At 39.3% G+C, this 21,240-nt stretch overlaps 1 pseudogene; it reads left to right on the top strand.

Annotated features, from left to right (window-relative positions):
* Positions 1 to 3,681: 3,681 nt before the first annotated feature.
* LOC115664935 (ankyrin repeat-containing protein ITN1-like) lies at positions 3,682 to 9,203 on the top strand (annotated as a pseudogene).
* Positions 9,204 to 21,240: the final 12,037 nt, after the last annotated feature.

Raw genomic sequence — 21,240 nt, 5'->3', positions numbered from 1 at the left:
TCTAGCCAAGGCGCCATTGTCCTTGTCACCGCAGCCGGTTGAGCCCCTCATCGACGGTCCTAGCCGAACCGCCACTGCGAACCCGCCAAGTTGCTGTTCAGCCGGTCATCGCCCCCGTCGTCTTCAACGCCCGTGAGCCACCGTGTCGTCGCCACCACCGCCGTCTCGATCCGCAAAGCCCGATCCCGATCCACAATTCGAATTTGGAAGTTATCTGCAAATTAGGTAATTCAACATTATCCGATATTTTCAGAATATTTAATTTCCTAATATGGGTGTTTGAATATTTCGTGAATATCATGTGGATATTTAGATATCTTAGGATAATGTTCGATATATCCGCAATATTTTTAAATATTCAAAATTAGGAAAACTTCCTAATTTAGCAACGTATCTGGACGACTATTCGACCTTATCCCTAAGGTTCGATATGCGGCGATACGGAAGATTATTATCCTATCCATAACCACTTGGGTACGATAATGATTTTTATCCGCTTTCCAAATTTGAATAATCGGCTTTCCGTCGATATCTATAACTCTATAGATATGACCGATAGTTTGATTTTTGTGCCTAATCCGAGTTTGAAACAAATATGGCGGATCGCGTGGACGTTTTGAATGTGGTTGCTATCCTTGTTTATTTAATTGCTTTCCTTTTTCAAATAAACAGAAAATTTGAAAAAATATTAATTAGATTTGAATTAGAGTTTTTGCATGTCTAGGAATCCTAAATATATCTAGAAGATAGAGTAGTTATTTAATTTAAATTAGGACTTGAGATGATCTATTTCCTAGTTTAAATTAAGTAATATTCTAATCTTAATAGATTATTCAGGTTATTCATTATTTCGAATTTTAACAAAAATCCTAAAGAGAAATCATGCTAGGGTAGATTAAGTCATCATAGTTTGCATGTTAATTTAGGCATTTTTATTATTCCGAATTTAAATTGAGAAAATACCAAAAATAATCATTCGTCCTGTCATTAGAAATAGGTCACGTCGTCGCACGACATATAGTTTGCATGCTAGGTTCCATTAATCGCATGTCATTTTCGCATGTCATTGCATATAGGCTAGATTTCATTTAAATAAGTGAAAATCCAAAAAAAGAAATTGAGTGAATTGCCTGTTAATTAGAAATCATATTAGGGTGTCAATGTGATTTTCTAGCTAACAATGCAGATGCTTACGTTGCTTCCAGGTAAGTAATTCTTCCAAACTTGCAATTTATTTAATGCTTTCTGGATGTTAAATTGGTGGCTTGCGCACTCGCATGAACACCTCACATGTTAGTAACTAAGTTGAAATGGATCCAAACTACCTGCCAAAACATTTTTGAAAAGAAAAGGTACCGAAAGGGCGTTAGACCAGATCTAGCGTAATCAAGTCCTCGGGCTTAGAATCTCTGGTTCGTAAAAATAAAACATATCTCCCTATGTTTTATTTAGGTTTCTAATCGACCTACCACAAATAGATTAGTGGCGACTCCAAGCATGAAAACTTTTGCATGTTAAAAACTTAAACCCTAAGTTGCGAATTGGTAGGGCTTGGGAGGGCCCGAGTTAGGTTTAGTCTTAACAATCCATTAGCCTGAGAGAAATTTTAGGTCGCGACAAGATGGATGTAAAGACAGCGTTTCTCAATGGTAACATTGATGAAATAATATATATGGTGCAGCCAGAAAACTTTGTATTTGAAGATCCAAAGAGTATGGTTTGCAAACTTAAGAAATCCATCTATGGGCTCAAGCAAGCATCTCGACAATGGTATTTTAAGTTTCATCAAGTGATCATCTCATTTGGCTTTGAGATGAATTTGGTTGATGAATGTATATACTATAAGTTCTGTGGGAGCAAGTACATTTTTCTGGTTTTGTATGTTGATGATATCTTGCTTGCCAGCAACGATATAGGCTTATTGCACGAAACCAAGAGATTTCTGTCTAATAACTTTGAGATGAAAGATCTTGGTGACGCCTCTTTTGTATTAGGTATACAAATACACCGGGATCGCTCTCGGGGTATTCTTGGATTATCACAAAAGAGCTATATCGAAAAGGTTCTCAAAAGGTATGGCATGCAAGATTGTAAACCAGGTGATACCCCTGTATCTAAAGGAGACAAGTTTTGTCTCAATCAGTGCCCTAAGAATGATTTTGAAAGAAAGGAAATGGAGAAGATTCCTTATGCATCTATAATAGGGAGTCTGATGTATGCTCAGGTTTGTACGCGTCCGGATATTACGTACATTACTAGAATGTTGGGCAGATATTTAAGCAATCCAGGAGTAGACCATTGGAAAGCAACCAAACGGGTCTTGCGATACTTACAGAAAACAAAAGGATACATGCCCACATATCGGAGGTTGGATCAGCTTGAGATCATTGGTTATACTGACTCCGATTTTGCTGGATGCCAAGATAGTTTGAAGTCTACATCAGGCTATGTCTATCTGTTAGCCGGAGGTGCCATCTCATGGAAGAGTGCCAAACAGTCCATAACGGCCTCTTCAACTATGGCAGCAGAATTCATAGCATGTTATGAAGCATCCAATCATGGAATATGGCTGCGAAATTTTGTCACGGGACTACGGATAGTGGATAGCATTGAAAGACCACTCAAGTTATTATGTGACAATAAATCAGCAGTTTTATATTCTAACAACAACAGAAGCTCGTCGAAGTCAAAGCATATAGACATCAAGTTTCTTGTTGTTAAAGAAAGAATTCAGAGTGGACAGTTGTCTATAGAACATATTGGTACAAACTCCATGCTTGCGGATCCGCTTACTAAGGGATTGCCACCCAAGGTGTTCCATGAGCATACTGCTCGTATGGGTGTTATGTTTATTGAGGATATTCAGTCTTAGTGGGAGTTTGTAATTTAAATGTTCTTAATATAGACATTTTCAGTTATTTCGGTATATGGATTTTTGAGGTTATTTTCTGCAGAAATATCAGGATTTATTCACACTCTAATTTTGGTAAATTCTGATCTCACTAAGGTTTAAGGTGGACCAGTTGGAAATAGGCATGTTAATATCACATTTCATGAAATTTCCATGCTACACATCCACATCATAATCCATGTCATTCAGTTGTATCAATTTTGTGACCATTGATGGGTTGAGTTACGATAGATGTGACAAAAGCCGCTTTGATCCTATATTGATATAATTGATGGACCGGATTGGTTAGAGATACATTTCGGTAATGATAGTAAAGTTGAGCTCAAACAGTTGTTATTGCAAAGCATAATTATAAGGATACACATATAATCCAAGTGGGAGATTGTTGGATCCTTAATCCAACGTTGGGTTATATGTGAAATAATAATGCAATGCATACTGTCATATAAAATTAAGCCCTTTAAAAGTGATAAATTAAGTTAAGGTAATTTAGGGCTTTAATGTATCAAATAGGGTGTGGCCCTTTAATGTGTAGAGACTAAAAGGGGAAATTACAATTTTATGATGGGCAAAATTGTAATTTCTAAAGGGTAACATTAGGGTTTCTTGATAAGAGCGGTTATGGTCCCCAGAACGTACGTAAGTTACTGATTCCTCTTCATCCCATCGAAAGAGAGAAATACAAAGAGAATTCAAAGGGAACTCTCAGAAAAAAAAAAACGTATTGTTCTGGAAGGCTACCCGCACGACACCGAAGAACAGTCTACGCTATGGATTCAAGTTCGCTTCCGTGTTTATGCTTTCTCAATGAATTATACATGTATGATCCTGTTTCGTTGATGGTTTTCAACGGTTCATCGGTTTTCGGAATCTAACATTAGTTAGAAGTAATCCCAAGTTGACGCAGCTTGCAGATCGTAAAGGGCGTGTTCCTTTGGCAATAGCTGCTCTGGAAGCTTCTAAGCATAAGGAGATTGCCTGGTTCCTGGCGGAAAAAACAACAGACGATGGGCCAAGTCACCCCTTCAGCTGTCCCTCTGCGATTGATTTCATTTTGAATCTCACCTACGCTGGTCATCTTGGTAAGATCACCATCACTCCTTATCTCTGTTGGAATATTTAAAATAATAAACCACACCTTCATCTAACAACTTATGTTTTTAGAACGGTTGGCAGTGATCTTACCAAAATCTTTTATGGTATTAGAGCAAGAGGTCCCGAGTTCGAATCTTCCGAGCCTCTATTTACCTCTCCAATTAAATATTTCTACACTTAGTACTAGCAAAAAGACCAAACTTAACGTGAAGGGGAGTGTTGGAATATTTAAAATAATAAACAACGCTTTCATTTAACAGCTTAAGCTTTTAGAACAGTTGGCAGTAGTCTCACCAAAATCTTTTAATCTCAATTCCATCTGTTTTTTCCTTCATTCTAGACTTAGCTTATTATCCTGATGAACATTGCTGGTGAATTCGGATAGATATCACCCTTTATCTAGTTGGGCGATACCCTCACTTACTTGCCAAGAGAAGCACAAAGTACGACAACCGATCTATATTGGACGTGTTGGCGAGGATGCAGTCTCACTTTCGCAGCGGAACCAGGCTTAGTGTTTTGGAAGCATTGATATAAAAATGTCCGTACTTTATGGACCCGCATCCCTTCATTACTGGTTCCCTTCAAGATGATCATACCTGGCTCATCACCTCCTCTTTTGTTTTTGAACTGAAGGTATTCCGGTGGACTTGAACTACAAACCAACGGATGAATATTCGAATCCGGGTGGGTATGCATTTTTGCTGTTGGGCATTTTCTTAGGACCTTTCATGATTTTGAACTTTAAGTCAACTTTTTAGATTGATTCCCTCCGTACTAGCAAAAGAAACCTGAAATGATTGTTTCTATTGTAGGATATATCCTGGTTACTTGACCTAGTTTTACTTGAATAGTGGCCCGAAATCGAACTATTTTATGGATCAGCTAGCCCTTGAGAACCACATATGAAACCAAGTGCATAAGTATCGTATAACTTGATTGATTGGACAATGTAACAAACGTATTATGAGGTCTTACAATGATTTCATATCCAATGACTGGGTTTTCTTTGCAACTTGATTGTAGCGCTTCAATGTCTTACAAGGTCACTTCGGACTGCCGCCAAAATTGTAGGTACGCCTCCATTTTATCAAGACACCGTCTTTATCTCTGTCCCTCCCTCTCCAACTAAATGTCTATGGCTTGTTTGCATTTGACTTCTTTTGTAAGTAGAAAAAAGCTCCTGCTTAATTCTTTGCCATAATTTGGAAAAGAATTTGTGTTAGGCCCACTGCCTATTTGAAAAAGCCATTACACATATATCATTGGATGAGTGACATGTGTGTTTGAAGTTAGTTTTGTAATTAAAATTTTTCACGTATCAACCATCTGAGAATGAATATGTAACTTATTATTTACACCGTCAATTGACCTAATAAAAATTTTTCAAAAAATTATTCAAACTCGACAAAGTTATATATTATTTTCTGGGTTGGCATTTTTATATTTTGAAAGATTTTAGATATTCACCAAATTCTAATCGCAAGAGTCGTGTAATTGTAAAGAAAAAGTAAGAAAAATGAATACTTGAAACTGCAAATTGAGAGGAGATTTGATGTTAACCTAGTAATTTCTTGCTTGTGGCTAAATGATCTAAGCAGAAAATATGGAATAAGAGTTACGTAAACCTAGGACTTCTCATTCAATCTTGATTGGCGAGAATTATGTTCGCTTCATCATCTCTATAAAGCATGTAAATCTTTCTGGAAAATAAGAACAATAAACCCATGTGTATTTGTTTCCTCCATTACGTATTATTTTCTTTGACTGCTATTTCACCTCAATACAACACGAAAGAATACGTCGAGAGGGTGCAGGAATTGGGCATGGGACCGAGGCAAACCCTTCACGTCGTTGACTATGAAAGAAGGTTGCAAAAGATGAAGGCATGGGTTTATCATTTAATCGCATTTAACATAGTAATTTTACACTTTTATTTGGCAACTTTAAAAAGGTGTGATGTTGACACCTAAAATCTAATTCCCCAATTAAATTAATTGCAAAAAACTTAGGAGTTAAACTTTTAACCCTTAAAATAAAAATGTTTTTCATTTAATTGCATGGCATATAGACATTAGGTGCATTTTGCATTATTAAAATATATTTTCTTTTTTAATTAAAAAAAGAAAGAAAAAAATTGAATCGGGCCGGGCCAACCCGGCCCTCTCCTTCCCCCCCTTCGTTTTACATTTTCACTTTTTTGTTTTGACATCTTGTAGTTCCTATAATCGAGAGAGTTCATGAGGTGAAGCTGAGACACATGGCGGCAATTGAGTTGGCAAAACAAGTTTGCAGGGCGATCTCTTCTATGAACACTACTGAGATCGCTGTTTTTTTCCAAGAGAAGGACTCGCTGTATAAAGCTACAATCAAGGGAATCAGTGAACTCGTGAAGCTCTGTATTAACTTTTTCCCGGAGCTTATTCGGATTTCGCCTCAAGGTTCGAGGTTGGCGACACATGCGGTGGAGTTTCGCCAAGAAAGGACTCTCTCACTCTTTCTGAAGGTAAGCTCAACCAATGAGTTGTCATTAGTTCCCGCGCCTACACTGGAAGAATCGAACGGGATCATGTATGCAGTAGCAAAGTACAAGCCTAAGTCCGATGCTATAACTAATGTCTCCGGAGCAGTTTTTCAAATGCAAAGGGAACTCCAATGGTATAAGGTAAGTATCTTTCTTTTCGTATGTTTAATGACCACGCTTAATGATAAATATTACATCTTCTTGACAAGTTTCTTAAAATATGATAGCCAGAATTTATTTAGATAGTCTTGAGAATATAAATAGTACATTTTTTTTATAGCGGTTAGGCAATATCCGGCCAAGCTTTTGAGCACCACAAGGCTTACCTTCCTGGGTGATTTTAAGGGTGAATTACCCCACATTAGTTCAGTGTATTCAGGATTTTACTCCTCAAATGCTTTCAATATGACTTGAATCCAAGACCATGGCGATACTTTTGCCATCATAGAACTTTTAAATTCCACACAGGTAACTTGAGAAACAACACTACATCCTTCAAACAATTTACGGAAAATAAGGGAGCCTAATTTGAGAAATTGGGGCATTGATAACTGATTGAGACTAAGTATAATTAAATTGCATTTCAAATTTTACTAATATAATTATCATCCACCACTTTATCTAATCCAAGTGACTCTTTCTTAAATTCGACCGACTATTTGTATAGGTGTCTGCCACCACGCAATTAGGAAATTACTATGCAAATCATTTCATGCATAAACCATATATATATATATATATATATATATATATATATATATATATATATATATATAAACTTGGAGCCCAAAAAACATGTAAATTAATTTTGCTTATACTTTCACGATAGCTTTGCTCTTTCCAATGTATAATTTTTGTATTAAAGATTACATTGTAGTTCAGATATAATTAAATGTATATAGATGGATAATGATTTTATTTAAAGTAATATGAATTGAATCTTCTCTTTTTCAATCAAAAGGTTAGCTAAGTTCATTTATGACCACTATTTTCCTCTGAATAGCTATTAATTCAAGCACTTCTCATTTGTTAATTTAGCTATCAACTAAAATTTACTCATGCAAACCATTGCTACAAAAAAAATGATATCATCAGCATTTACTATATATTTACCTATATTTCATTTCAACTCTCTATTCCTCTTTGTCATTAAAAAATGAGCTTTGGACAATTACGTAAAGTCCTGAAGCTTGACACTATCCTTCTCGTTAGTCCTTTGGTTAGTTCCATCAAGTTTTTATAACCAAAACATCTATGTGGCATTTTGTTTATATTAATTTTCTTTGATATTTTGCACTAGTGACACTGATATTGCGCAAAATATGCGCCAAAATCTAAAAAATAAAGATAAAAAGACTAGAGTTTTAAAAAAAAAAGAGTCAAAGAATAGAGAGAAAGACATCGTCGAAGAGGAACAAGAAGAGGCCACCCCTTTTGTCATTGGCAAGGTTTGGGGACCCTCGTCAGGGTCGCTTCGAGTGCAACGACACTTGCTGGACCGCCAACGAGGGTCGGCCGCCCTCGCTCAAATGACTCTAGAAACAAAATACAACACGTAGGACTCAACAAACACGTAGAAGTACTAAAAAACTCATTCTCGGATTTCTTGACTTGCTCTTAATATTTTTTCCATAAATTCCTCTAGAAGACTCCAAATTGGATGAAACTGGATTCCTTTTAATGTAGAAACATAGTGCTTTCCATACACATATTATTTGACTATACTGAAGCACGAAATCATCATCGAAGCTTAGAAAAAGGTGACACCTTGGAATTTTTCCGGTAAAGATGGACTTAACCTACAAGCAATTTCGCATTTAAGTGTTGAATAAGTCTTGATTTCCTTGAGATGTTCCTTTGTGAGTTTTTTTCTAAAAATTGTCAATAATTAGTCCACTTATTGTAGCTTATGTTTGTGACTCTTATGCATAGGCTATGGAAATGTGGATTATCCCTTCTTTAAGAACCTACCAATTTGATCATGGCTCAACATCCTGGGATATATTCGTGGAGAAGCACAAAAAATTGCGTGAAAGTGGAGAGAAGTGGGTGACAGACACAGCAAATTCATGTATGCTTGTCTCAACTTTAATTGCCACAGTATTGTTCGCTGCTGCTTTCACCATGCCTGGTGGCAATGACGGCCAAATCGGAGTCCCTTTGTTGTTAGGACAGGACTCTTTCTTGGTTTTTGCAATTTCAGATGCGTTAGGTTTGTTCTCATCCGTGACGGCCATCTTGTTATTCCTAGCCATCTTAACTTCACGGTATGAGCCACTAGAGTTTCTCGACTCGTTGCCTAAGAAGATCATAATGGGGCTTTCTTTTCTCTTTGTTTCCTTGGCTTCCATGCTGGTGGCCTTTGCTGCAACTCTCACAATTGTCCTGATAAGAGACTAGAGTGGGTTCTCATTCCCATTACTTTGCTGACCTCTATCCCCGTGGTTTTATTCTTAGCACTACAGCTTCCCCTGCTATTCCAAATGGTTCGATCAACTTATGGGCCGAGCATCTTTTGGGCCGAGGACATTTGGGAGTGAGGCACAACTATTGGGTGAGATCACGTGATTGACGAATTTGATTTGAGGGTACGGGTCTTCGTTATAGTTGGTTGCAGCGGGGCCAATCCGATTTAATGTATTTGCTCAAAGCATATGAACAATTACTATGTAAAATTATGTTTCCTTGCCTTGTTACCAGAGATCTACTTATAGAATAATTTTATCAATTTAAAGTGTCAACCTATAGACATTTCAAAGTAAAATCTATAAGTACATGAAAATTTGTTTCTTAAACATTTACTACCAAAAGATGGTTAATCATGGTTATAACTTTGAAATTTTTTTTTAGTTTTTCTTATTGTAATTTAGATGCAGGAATTTTCTCCGTCAACTTAAATATTCAGCCTAGAGGTATTTCAAAATACAATCTCTATGGTGCAAAAGCAATTATTTTCAACATTTATTACCAAAATATGCACAATCATGGAATATGACTTTTCAAACATTTATATTTCCTTTTATACCTTAAAGGCATGAATTTGTTCCATCAACTTAAAAGCTCAACCTTAATTTTTTTTAAATCACCCTTATTCTTTTATAGATATTTCACAAACCTATATATACCTAAACAATTATTTTGAACAATTTATTACTGCAATACGCGCAATCATGGATTACAGCTTTGCTCATGTAATAATTTTTTAAACATTTAATTTTTCCAATAGATGCTCTCGAGATGAACAATTTGATATACGAAGTGATCTATATACAAAGAATACCACTGATAAGAATTATACCAAACGTTGGCCTTTATTCTTATGAACGATAAAGCAATTGGAATTATACCATATAAAAGACTTTGTTCCCATTAACTGTGAAGCAGATGGAATTCTACCAACTATGAATCTTTCATCATTAGTTCTATATAGATCTTTCATAAAAGATTATATATATACATAACAATAACTTTTAAACATATATTGCCGAAATATGCGCATATAATTTTTCTTTTTATAACCTAGATGTAGGAATTTGTTCCACCAACTTAAAGATACAACTTTATTTTAATATTGATAACTCAAAATAGATTCCATATATACATACACAATTATTTAAAACGTTTATTACCAAAATATGGGCAATCATGGGATATAACCTTTTAAACATTTAATTTTTCTTTATAGGTGCTCTTGAGATGAATGGTTTGATAATAAAATAATCTATGTGTAAAGAATATCGATGATCGACACGATACCAGTTGTATAACTCTATTATTAAGAACTATAGAATTGGAATTACATCAGCTATAGGATTTTGTCCACATAAATTGTGAAGCACATGGAATTATACCTGTCATACCTTTGTTCATTCATCTAATTAAATATATAGATAATTCGAAATAGAGTCCACACATACATAAACAATTAAGTAGAATTCATGCATACACAAATAATTTCTTTAAACATTTATTTCTTGTCAATTAATAGAAATTTATTGTCAAGATATCCATAAGAATTTGATAAGCGGAATTAGATATTTGCTAAAATTAGACATCCGCTAGCTAGCATTGAAGGTTTGCTAAAATTGACATCAAAAGCAAATCATAGCATAAAAGCTTACACGAGCGTGACGCGTGAGTCAACATCGAGCCAGTTTCACCCATTTTGGCATGTATTTGATAGTACGATTTCTTTGAATTAGTTCATCTCACCTCGAAATTTCGTGAGCACCTAGATTTACGGTAAGCTTTCTAATAATACATCATTCGTCCAATAAGGTGTTTGTGTCAAAAAAATTTTCAAGGAAAACACATGGTAAAATTAAAGCCCGAGGATCTAATCTGAACAACACTTATACCTAACAACTATTAGTCCGGAGCTTTCCGATCGCATGACAGTTACAAGAATCCAAAAATGGATTTAAAAGGTACTTGAATTCGAAATTTTATGAACTTTCTGGTCAAACAACCAATCAAAAGCAACACCTCAACACTTTTAATGCAATCGAGAGATGCACCAGGTTCACGTGAGCGCAATTCACATGTACCGTTGGATGAAGTGGGCCGTATGTGGAACCCACCTGATCTAATTGTGGATGTGAGCTAGATTCACATTATCCAAGTGCATCCAATACTTGCTCATTGGAGATGTGATTGCCGAGAAGATTCTAGTATATTCAAAAAAGAAAAAAGAAGGAACTACTTTAAAGCCAAGCTTTAAATTAGGATTTGTGCGTAGCTCACACCACACTCCTCCTTAATTAAGTTATCCATAGATAAGTTCATGTCAATGAATTGATCCATTTGGCTTCATACAATACTAAACGAACATATTGAATGTGTTGACATGATATGCCACGACTAGTTAATGATTTGACTAGATCAAACACACGGCACGACACGAGCCGTCATTATATGGATGTAACATCGAATGTTAGTTTATCCCACTGTAGATAGTATCCAAATTCTACTGTAATCACATTCAAATTCTACTTATTCCCAAATGAAGAATAGCTCTCAAGGAATTGACGAAGCAACATACTTTTATTCATCTAGTCAAAATTTGATGAAGAGAGGGGGGCTTTTTGCTCCATAGTCCAAACAAAACAAGTTAGCAAGCACTAACAATCCAATTAAATGAAACGGTGCGGAAGAGAGAAAATGGGGAATTTTCAATGTATTTCGATATATAATAACAGAGATTATATTTGCCTATTTATTGATTTTATGAAACGACTATCTATGATAAAATATATCGATCAAGATATGCACAGTTAAGAGTTATATACGTGCAATCTTGAGAGATATATATGATCAACAATAATATCATAATTGTCCCTAATATAGGAAAATATCCTATATAAAAGCTTAAGAATCTCTAATATAATATAGCTAACAAATTCAATCTCCACTCTAACGACTCACTTCAACACACAAGCAAACTAAATACAACCTTACATTACAAGAAAAATCCATGGAAAGCCATTGACGAGCATAGAAGCCGAATTCACATTTTCCTTTCATTTTTTTGAAGAGGACTTAAAAGGTGTTGATTGTTAATGTATGGGTTCTCTCCTAAAATGAAATTGAGCCACTTCGCCGGTGCCACCAAGAACAGAACACCCTTAAGCTTCTTAACCTGAGCATCATCAAGGAAAGTGGTGGCCTCCATCAACTCATAAGGCAAATTATTGGCGAACAGAGGAAAGTACAAGATATGAAGCCCAGGGCTCGGACTTTTTCCGGCATCCATGTCACGCCCCAAACCCCAACGGGCTCGCGACACCCCTTCCACGGTCGTATTGAACGCGACGTCCCAGGACGCGTCGCCGACCCAAACAAAACACCCAACAATAAAGGCAAACGGAAGCGAAATCAATTAACCCAGACAATAAACAATAACAAAGGGATAGCACGCAACAGTAATTGCATACATCATAAAGCAGTCACTATTACAAAACAATAACCCAGTCTACCAAATTTAAAGCCACAATTTTCAAAAGGGGGCGGTGGTTGACAAACTTATCTCCTCTACAAAAGGTACTCAAAAGACAGGGTAAATGATCTATCTTTCAATCCCTGTGGAGCTCTGGCGGCATCTCCGAATCGATCACGATCGCGGATCTGAAATGGTTATATAATAACCGTGAGAACGAGTCTCAATAAGCAACCCCCTATACCCCACGTAGGCCAATGCGTACCCAGACAAGTCTAACATGCGAATAGCCAAACAACACAATCAATTTCACACGACAAGCTTACCTCGCCTCGAACCACGTGCCAACCATGCATATTAGTCCAAACATGATAACGCAACAATAGTTCACCACCATATCACAATCACTCGGCACACACTCCCACTCGCAATCCGCCAAACCAATCAGTCACATCGCACACACGTGTCCAACCAACTTTCCTTTCACGGACCACCGTCAACACGTCTCAAGTCCGGTCTCACAGGCACACAAGCCACACAATTCGATCAATTCCAATGGCCGCCGTCAACACGTCCCAAGCCATACCATTCAATCAAATCCAGTGGCCGCCGTCAACACGTCCCAAGCCACACTATTCAATCAATTTCCAGTGACCACCGTCAACACGTCCCAAGCCACACTATTCAATCAATTTCCAGTGGCCGCCGTCAACACGTCCCAAGCCACATTATTCAATCAATTTCCAATGACCGACGTAAACACGTCCCCGTCCAACACACCTTTAACGGGCCACCGTCAACACGTCTCAAGCCCGAATCCATTTGGCACATCGACCATTCATGCCTTCACACGGACCGCCATCAACACGTCCCAAGTCCGTAGCCCTCCGATCAATCCGGGCTTAAAATCGACAGGCATGCACATGCCATTCAATTCAATCAATTTCACGCCAATTGCATCAAAGGATCCATATTCACAATTCGCCACGTCAATCCACAAACCCGACGTTCAAGTCGGCCACGTATGATCACCCAAATCATGCACATTATTTTATCCAATCCAATTAGCACAATTATATCATAATATAATTTAATTAAAACACGCCCTAGCCGTTCTAAACCTGAGACAAGCCTATAAAATACCCAAAGTACTAGGTAGGGTTTAGGAAGTCACTTACTTCAATTTGGCTCGGGAAAAACCCGCACGGGCTCAAAAACGGGCCGGATGAACAAGTGCCGAATGAACGATGCAACGGGCCCCGATGAACAAAGGTTCTGAATGAACGAAGAATGGGCCCGGATGAACAATGACTCAAATGAACAATAATGGGCCCGGATGAACAAGTTACTCGGAAATGAACAGTAATGGGCCCAGATGAACAGTGCCCCCGGAATGAACAGTGACGGCCCCCCCTCGGCTGAACCGTACGAGCAAGGGCGCGGGCTCGGCCACGGCCCGGGGCACGCTCGGGCTAGCTGGGCAGGGTCGCCAGGGCTAGGTGGTGGTAGACGGGGCAGCGACGGCGGCCGGTACGGCGACGCGCGGCGGCTGGTCGAGGCGGCGCCGGGGAGAGCCCAAAACAGGGAAGGCGTCGGGGAGGAAGAACAACAGAGGAAGAAAGGTGGTGGCGGCCAAGGGGGAGCGGCAGATCGGCGGAAGTGGGTGGGGGAAAGGGTGGGTGGCGGAGGCCGAGCGGCGGCGGCCGGGCGACGGCACGCGGCGGCGGCGGCGGGAGCAGGCGGGAAGGTGTCGGGGAAGAGAGAAACGGGGAGAGGGGGTCGCGCGGCGGCCGGAGGTGGCACGGCGGCATCTCGGGTGGCCGGGCGACGGAGGACAAAGCCGGCGGACGGGCTGGGCAACGCCGGACCACGGCGGACGCAGCGGCAAGCTGGCTGCTCGCGTGCGGCGTGGACAAGGCCGGCGGGCGGACAAGGCCGACGAGCCGCGATCGCGGGCGACGAGCGGCGGCACAGCTCGGTCGGGCGACGGCGGCGACGGCGACGGGGCTGGAGGCGAGCTCGGTCGGCGTCGGCTGGTGCGAGCAGAAGCAGAAACGATGGAGCGGCGAAGGAGGAGGAAGAAGAAGAAGAAAGAAGGAAGAAGAAAAAGAAAAAGGAAGAGAGAGAAGGAGAAGGGATGGGTCTGACACAGGGGAGAAGGGATAGACGTGCGCAGGGGGAGGTGACCGGGGAGAGAGAGAGAGAGAGAAAACCACAAAGTCAAACCTGATGATCGCGATCCAACGGCCCACGTTCGAACTCGAAAACGATCTAACGGTCCACAATAATCCTAATTAATAATATAGGAAAAAGGGCCAAAAGAAAATAACTCAAAACACACTACGAGGGAGGTCTACTAGTCCAAATTCGCACCCGGCCGAAAATCCACTTTCCACATATTCCTGGCAATAGCAACTAGGGGTGAGCGGTTCCAGGTTCCGGGTAGGTTCCGCCTGGAACCTGGAACCTACCCTCGGGTACAGGTTCCTCAAAATGAGGAACCTGGAACCTACCCGTCGGAACGTGGAACCTGGAACCTACCCTGTCACAGGTTCCAGGGTCGGTTCCAGGTTCCAACAGGTTCTTTTTTTTTAATTTTATTTTTAGTTAATCAAAACGAAAATGAACATTCATAAAAAAGAATACAAAAGACAAATTATAGAAAAGTCACATTTTTTCTTAAAAGAAAGGGGATAGCACGATAAATAGTAATTGTTGCGATGCAATACATATGACTTTAAATTCCAAGGTAAGATGTCACATTTTTCTCAATACATATCACCTTTCTCCCCATACATGCTGCAAAAGCACAAAAGTAGAAGACCAAAAGCTTCTTCGATATCCACTCCGGCATTAAATTTCTTCCTCCTTTAAACAACCGCGAGGTCAAAGGCACGCACAAATAATTGGCAGAATGATAAGGCCTTCATTGTGCAAAACACATCCCGAATCCATCTTGACCCATATTATTTCCTACAAGTTCACCAGATTTTCATCACACGATTGCTTCTATCAGACTTGAAGCTTGCTATTAACATGGCCCATTAAGATAGAAAATAGACTATCAAACTGAAAGGGCAAAGAAGTTAAACATGCTGCTTTTCTATTTTCTGATGCAGATCACTATTCATTTTCCGACGGTTCGGAGGAACATCCAAAAACACCATAATTATGGTGAATAACACTGACACAACTTTTAAGAATGTAAATTTCAAAACAGAAGTCTGCGTTATTTGGCTTTTAAACTTTGTTTCGAAGATGGGGAAGGGGAGAAAATGAGAGGCAAGGTAAAAAGTCGGGACCAAATTTTACAATTTTTGTGAGAGAAATTTCAAATTCTCCTCGACATTGTGTAACCCCCACCTTTGTCGCCCCAAGAAAAAAAATCTTCCAAACAAAGCATAAGTATCCTTGCATTTTAAATGGTTTCTTCAGTTATCAGGAATCCATACATTAGATGGATGGAGTTCCAAGATTCAATTCTAGGTCCTATGACCCCGGACCGATAATACCAACACTAGAACAGAGAATCTAATCAAAGGGTTTACTTTCATTCGTTACACATTTCAACTCTAATCTCATAAGGTAACATAGTAACATTGTATGACATAAAAAAGAAGCAGACACTTTCAAGCAATTTATGGGTGCAAAAAGTACCTCCTTTCCATGTCTCTATCCTAGCAAACAAAACATCTTATCTTATAACTCGATATTGTTAACCTGATTGAGAGAAGGGAAATAGTATCACCCACCAACTGATGTTTCCGCTGATCTATATTTTCAGAAAGCTTCAACACATGAAGTTTCAAAGACTGCATAACAAGAATAGTAAATAAGTAAGATTTTCATATATAACATGATTTCAAAAGAAATTAAAAAAAAGGAAGAACAAGCCAAGGAGATAAAGAGGCTCTGAATAATATTTTGCAACTTCAGGCATTTACATGATTGCAAAGAGACGACCTTAGCTGCTCCTTCAAAGACAACCAAAGTATTAAGATAATCCATATCAATTTATTGGTAAAATAAAATAAGTATTAGAAAGCCTACCACATATATTCATTTCGCTTCAACTGGTAAACTCTGTTTACTGACGATAATCTCCTCATTCAAACGATCCATATCTAAAAAAAAAGAAAGATTAAATAAAATATTCACTTATTAGATATATAAAATGAATTACAATATATAAAGATATAAACATCACTTACCCATCTCAAATTTTTCTGCATTTTCGATACACTCTTCAACATCAATCGGCACACGAACGGCTCTCAACCAATCTTGAGTGCAAATCAAAGCTTCCACCACTTTGGGAGTCAAAGAACTTCGAAAGCCGTCAAGCACACGACCCGATGTACTAAAAGTCGACTCCGAAGCAACAGTAGTTACGGGAATAGACAAAACATCCCGAGCCATCAAAGATAGGATTTTATATTTTGAGCCACTAGTCTTCCACCACATCAAAAGGTCAAGATCAAGAATATTTTCATTTTTTTCTTCAAGATATTGATCAAGCTCAGATTTGTTGTCATTGCACATATGTTGGTTCGAGTGCATAAAGGTTTTTCGCCAAGCTTGGGCGTCATACGTCTTGATCTTGCTACCTTCACTACCACCGGCATCGGCATTGGAACCACTACTACTAGCACTCAAACTTTGGGCACCAAAATTTCTATCACTTGAAGCAAGAGAAGATTGTTCATAAAATTCATATAAACGCTCCAATGCATCCTTCACCTTGTAATGCATCTCATTGACTTTCAATTCATCATCATAAATTTGTCCATACAAGAAATTCACATAACTCAACTTGGCTCTAGGATCCAACACAACCGCAATCAACACCAACATATTCACTTTATCCAAACTCCCATAGTATTTGTCAAATTTCTCTTTCATTTTCATACCCATAGCTTGAAGCTTAGGATCCGAAGCATCCGCCGCATCTTTCAAATTTTTATACAAAAGAGCTATCCCTTCAAAATAATCATTTGAAGTAACATATGAACTCCCCGACATCCGATTGGTGGCATCATAGAATATTTTTAGAAATTCCGAAAGAATAATGGCATTTTCCCAATCATCATCTTTAGGAAGATCATGGTTTAGCTCACTAGCAAAAGCTGAATCGTCTTCTTCCATCCTTTCAAAAGCTTTTCTAAATTTTATGGCGGTGTCTAACATGAGGAAAGTGGAGTTCCATCTAGTGGCAACATCAAGAATAACCGAACCCTTGTAAGTAATCTTTTCACCCTCAATGCAAGATTTAAATGTATTGGCTCTCATGGGAGAACTCCTCACATACCTAACCACGTTTCGTATACGTGCAATAGATTCCCGTACCGTAGTCAAGCCATCTCTAACAATCAAGTTTAATATATGAGCGGTGCACCTCATATGTAAAACACTACCATCTAAGATCAACAACTTTTCTCTTGAAAGTTTTTCCTTCAAATAACCAATTGCAACGTCATTCGAACTAGCATTATCCACGGTGATTGTGGATACCTTCTTTTCTATTCCCCACTCGTTGATGCATTTCTCCACCATTCTCCCAATCTCTCTACCCTTGTGACTAGGCATCACCACAAAATTGATGATTCTTTTATGCAACTTCCAATTTTCATCAATAAAATGTGCAGTGAGACACAAATAATTCAGGTTTTGAATAGAAGTCCATGTATCGGTTGTGAGTGCGATCCTAGAATTTATCTTACCAAAGTAAGTCTTCAAACAAGTTCTTTCACAGAAATATAGCTTCATACAATCTTTAGCCACTGTAAAACGTGACAAATGTTTAAAGAGAGGTTGTAACTCGGTGACAAACTCGCGAAATCCAACACGCTCAACCAAGGAAAACGGTTGTTCATCAACTATGATGAACCGAGCAAGCATTTGCCTACAACGTTCTTGATTAAATGACCATGTCGATAAGACACTACCAGTACTAGAACCTCCCCCTGCCTTGTCAGCCAAGTCTACGTTTCGCGGTGCAAAGAATTTCTGCCTCTTATCAACATTGCAAGGAAACTTCTTACATGTTTTCAAGTGCTTCCTCATTGCGGAAGTACCATGAGCAACATTGTACTTTAACTCAGAGCCACAATGAATGCACTTCACCTTATATGTTTTTCCATCCCCATCTTTGATTCTTGCAAAATGATTCCAGCAATCGGATGTATATTTCTTATTAAGAGGAGGACGATGAGAACCAAGTACCTTGTTTGTTGCACTCGTGGTAGGGGATGGCTCTTCTTCATTTTCATCGCCTGACAATTCAAATTCTGTGTTCGGAGTCATCTCCTCACATCCATCAACCTCCATTGACATGTTATCTTGAATTCTTGATAGTTGATATGTCAATCAAACAATGCTGGCAAAGCAAACAACACGAGAACAGATTAACACCGTCTTTAGCTAGTTTAGCATAGGGAGTGAGAGCTAGTAATCTTATTTAAGAGTTAAGACTTGGATCTTGGTGAAGGTAGACCACTGTAAGAATAAATGCTCATTCCCAGGGTACTCTACCCACTGTACCTGCTAGATACATGGATGTGGCTCTTCATCCAATTTTATTTTCAGTAGAAAAGAGGCATTAAACGAGTTGTATTGTATGTATTACATGGACCCAGACAAATATTGTTGTCCAGGTGCATCTGTTGTGCTTATATTTGAAAAAAATGTAACAAATTATGATGAGATAAATAGAGATCTTAGTTCGGCATGCCAGCATCATCCTTGCCAATTTTGCAATGCAGAGCTTTACGCTTTGGAAGCAGACATGGGAATGGAATCAGAAGTTGGAGTTCCTTCTTACCTGCAACCTGATAAGGAATTTGATCCGGAAGAGCTTAACTTGCCTTCAGCACCAACAGGACATGCAGCACCAGCTGGCAGAACCAATACCCAGGTAAATCTCATATAGCTTGTTTTGAATATTCATTACCGGTGGTCCATTAATTAACTGTCCTACATCTACAATAAAATGTACATGTGCTCATACTAAATACCCAGGTAAATCTCATATAGCTTGTTTGAACAGATTCATCAGCCAGCTATAATTAATTCTCCCGAATGAAACAACACGACATTGCTTTCTATTCAAACAAAACTCAAGCTTTGTGCGGCAATTGACATCACAAGAATATTTCCAATGGTTCGGTGATCAAACATACAATCAACGAAATCACGGATCTGTGACAATGCACATTAGAGCATAATTTAAACTTGCAGTTCAATTTAAACACAACGTACGGAAAAAAGAAGACGAAGTCAGCAGACAAAGACTTTATAAACATATCCATTCATCTTAAGAAATTCAGTGGAAAATACATACTTTGTTTAACTCGAACCAAAGTCTAACAAACTACACTTTAGTGGATGAGCCCAATAAAATTGTCATAGGCCCCAAGGACCAAAATACCATCGAGAAGCTCATGTAAAGATCCACAGTGATAACTGACCACATCCTTAAAAGACACTTTCACAAAAGAGAGGCCCTAACAGTCGCCCTGCATTTCTAGGAGAATGCTTTAAGGTGTGACTGATATTGTCTAATAACAAGAGTAAAGTTATCTTCACATGCTACAAAGAACAGCAACTTAAGTCCCCAATCATGATAAAACAATTATAAATCTACATCTCCTCTTCTCCCTCAAATGTTCTTTAGTTCAATTCCCTGAATTTGAACAGAAAATAGCTACAGAATGAAACGATTTTTCCCCTTTGCCATTGGCTCTGATAGCAACCAAATCAGAGCTTCTACAGATAATACCCAAATGTTCCCCCCCCCCCCTTCCCTCTCCTCACATTCCATCGGGGACAGATCCACCGCATTTTCCCTCTCCTTACATTCACTAAACGATGAATCCAGATGAATGTGCACGCAAGAGCACGATTTCACGCAACTCAGGCACGATCGTCGTGACTGAATTCAATCGATCGATGCAAAAGATGAACAGAAGCAACGGCGGGAATTCAAAGAGAGAAGGCATGAATGGCAGGGGTTGTTCGAAGACGTTACGTACCAGAGCGACGGAGCTTCAGAGGAGGAAGACGGCGGCGAGCCCGAATAATCGCAGCGAATCCGCGTGGGGAGATCACGAGACCTGCGGCGAAGAAGGCGGAGCGAGGCGGAAGCGGGAGAGAACCGCGGAAGCGGGAGCGAGGAGCAAGGCGAAAGCAAGAAGCGGGAGCGAGGAGCGAGGCAGAAGCGGGAGCGAGGCCGAAGTGGAAGCAGGAGCGACCGAGCGAGGAGAACGAAAGCGAGAGCGACGCGGAAGTGGAAGCAGGGCTGCAGGAGGGACAAAGTGAATTAGGGTTTCTAAATACCAAATGTGTAGTTTATGTTTTAATTTTTAGGGATCCGGTTCCTGGTCCCGGTTCTTGGTTCCGGTTCCGGTTCCCGGTTCTGATCCGGTTCCTAAAAATGGGGAACCGAGAACCGGACCCTCTGTTCATGGAACCTGGAACCGAACCGGACCCACCGGGTCCGGTTCTCCGGTTCCCGGTTCTACCCTGGAACCGCGCTCACCCCTAATAGCAACGCTGGCCACAATAATATCGACACCGTCCAATTAAATTCGTCCCGAAACTCCGAGAAATTCGACACCAAAGTTTGGGCTCTAAATAACGGCCAAATTCGATCGAGTGCGATTCTAGCGAAATCTCTAATTTAAAAAAAAATAATAACCGAGAGTGATCAGTTCCCGAGCGAGATTTTCCTATAAGCACACTGACGAATTACACGTTTTATAAATCCCAACTATGGGC

The sequence above is a fragment of the Syzygium oleosum genome, unplaced genomic scaffold (assembly GCF_021117445.2).
Source record: "Syzygium oleosum isolate NSW1041296 unplaced genomic scaffold, Sole_v2.1 Sole_v2.04, whole genome shotgun sequence".
Classification (NCBI taxonomy): Eukaryota; Viridiplantae; Streptophyta; class Magnoliopsida; order Myrtales; family Myrtaceae; genus Syzygium; species Syzygium oleosum.
The sequence above is the reverse complement of the archived record's forward strand: the minus strand, read 5'-3'. Positions and strand labels throughout refer to the sequence as shown.